The sequence below is a fragment of the Mycetomoellerius zeteki genome, unplaced genomic scaffold (genome assembly GCF_001594055.1).
Source record: "Mycetomoellerius zeteki isolate Tzet28-1 unplaced genomic scaffold, Tzet1.0 scaffold369, whole genome shotgun sequence".
Classification (NCBI taxonomy): Eukaryota; Metazoa; Arthropoda; class Insecta; order Hymenoptera; family Formicidae; genus Mycetomoellerius; species Mycetomoellerius zeteki.
The window spans coordinates 237,971-240,994 of NW_017257359.1; positions in this window are offsets into that span (position 1 = coordinate 237,971).

Below are 3,024 nucleotides of genomic sequence, written 5' to 3' on the forward strand. Positions count from 1 at the left end.
AAGCAAAAAGGAGCATATGTCTATAGGACTTTTTTTCTTAGTTTTTTACTCCTCTACACGCTCCCGAAGTTTTGCCATTTAATTTGGAAACACCCTGTATATTAAATAAGCGACATTATAATTACAAGTTGATATTACAATTGAAATATTAAATTAAATACTAAGATATTCATTTTGTCATTAACTAAAATTAATGTAAAATATTGATATATATTAGAATATTATGTTTTATTAATTAAAAATAAAATTTAATTTTTGATTTAAAAACAGAAGTAAGATGAAAAATTTTAAACTTACTCAAAGATCAATTTGTTCTATATACCACGACTATCGCATACGGAATTTGTCAGAAAGTGACTATAGAGTGGCGCAAATCACTTACTTTAAAATATCATTTTGCGCAATGGTTTTATTCTTGCAAGGGAAAGGTGCATCGTATATTAAGTGACGTCAATATACACACTTACTCAGAATCGACAGACCGCATTAACAGTCTAATCGCGTTTGCGGGATAATCAACAAAATGCCCGCAAACCTGTCCCATACGCACGCTGCGAAACTTGCAATTACCATAAAATTTCCTTGCGAAACATTTATCTTCCACCGGTTGTTCTTGTGACGTAGGCAGATTCAGGCCCATCCGATTGACAGGTTTACGTGCGTCACAGTCTAACTTCATTATTAGATAATTAAGTGCTTACGCGAGCAACGCGCGCAAAAGATGATATTTAAAGAATCCATTAAATAAGATTATTTTAAGAAGATTAGCTTAATCTCATTTAGATGTAAATAAGCTCATGAAGATTTTGTATTGTTTCAATAACAAAGCCTCTTTAATCCGTTATATTAGAATGTTATACAAAATTTCACATGTGTTTAACCTATCATCTCACGTTTTCAGTAAATTTATTTTATTAAAATGTATATAATTGTACAATGTATAATTTCAAACATTTAATTTAGAAACAATTTAAAATTGATTTAAATTTTATCTAAAAATGAAAAAAGTTTATATTATTGAAAACATAGACAACAGATAAATTATTAAGAATAGGTGAAAACCTATTTAAAACGTATATTTTCCTCAATTATCTAAGCTGCGTTTGGAAACATCATCCGAGTGTCCCCCGTATATCGTTTTATCCTTGTTATTCACTCAGTGTTAAACAAGGATAAGACGATACCCGAGGGCACTCAGGTGATGTTTTCAAACGCAGCCCTATATTACATAGAAAAAAATAAATAATAATATTAATTTTAATCGGTTGTTTTTTTGTATACAAATTTACAACATAGTAAAGTTAAAATAGCAATTAACGAACAACTTTATTATAGTAAAATAGAATCGTGGTTTTATAAAAAACAAAATTTTTTATAGATAATTCTATCAATAACATTTCTTCATGTGTTTATCTTTAACCTTTAAGTTACTCAACAACGATTGCGTAATATGCCGGTTTTATTTTTGTTCCAAACATTTACAATTCGCAGAGGACGCATAACACTGCTCTTTGTTTATGCACTTTTATATTGTAGAGCAAAATAATGCACATTTCAATCCAGTGTTGCAACGTACAAAAATGTCGCGCGCATCTTCAATAAGGTATCTCATGTATTTCGAATTAATAAAACAGATAAAATGTCACACAAATGACAAAAATAAAAAGAATGTTATATCGAAATGCAAAAGCAAAATAATGCTAATATGTTATGCAAAGTGTAAACAATGTAAATACCATAGTGTAAACAATATAAATCATAAGATATTAATCTTAAGGCAACTGTGTGGATGTGACAAGTTGGTTATATTGATTTGCTATCTTACAAAAAGTTTCTTCTCTTTGCTTGTAAATGTTTTGACGAAAATATAAATTAAACACAGTGTTGTAAAGTATGAATAGAGCTGCAATAATATAAACTACGGAAATACCCATTTCTTGGTAGTTATAGAAAGTAGTTACTTATTATTACGAAATATTATTACATCACATTTTGCACTTTGCTTTACTAACAAAATATACAAACTGAACAATAAAATGATGCAATCGAATTAGATGGATAGTCTGCATGATTTATTAGTGCTATCTGTTGAATTCATCGTGTAATTGTTCCTAAAGCGAGTAGATCATATTGGGTACTAGGCTATATAAAATCCGGTTACTTTGCATTACAATATAAAATTAGGTTATGATTAAGTAACAAAATGTGTTGTAAGAAGCAACTATTTTATTTTATTTGTGATTGCAGCGCAAGAATGCGATGGCTCTGACGTCAAGCAAAATAAAGCACAAATGCGGAATTGTTTTTATATTTAGAACTGAATGTCAGATGTAGCTTTTACGGAAGCGATGTCATAGAAGAGAAGCATGCTTAGTAGGAAGTAAACTTTTCAAATTGAATTAACCTTTTCCATTGTTAATGTAGATATGCTATAATTTTAATAATTAGGATTATGTCTGAGTTGTCGTAATTGAGATTCGTCAAAAATAATATATCATTCTCTCTCTCTCTCTCTCTCTTTGTGACCAAATTACATAACGTAATTGTACATATCTAGTATATTAGAATATTTGATTTATTCACGCGCTTATATAATCAATCTTCTCCATTTATCAGCTAATGAAAAGTAATCATTATACTTTGCATGTTACTGGCTTATCATGTTAGAATCGTTATATATTTTATTTGTCTTATAATTTTCATTTAGAAACATAAATATATGTAAGAAATAATTATTTTTACAATCTTCAAATTCTATTGTCCGAACATCGTATTCAATTTTGGATCATATTTGGAAAATTTTATTAAGTAACAATACAAATTGACGCTCACTTTCTAAAAGCTAAAGCTTATCGCTATTAATATAAATTTTCAATAAGCAAAATATTCTTCGTAAAATGATATGAATGCTATAAGACACATAAAAAAGGAAACGTGTTTGCAGAAATCGTGTTTCCGCTTTATTTTTCATGGTAATTCTTCTTTTATTCCATCTTCATGTTATGTAACTCTCATCGTTGCCAT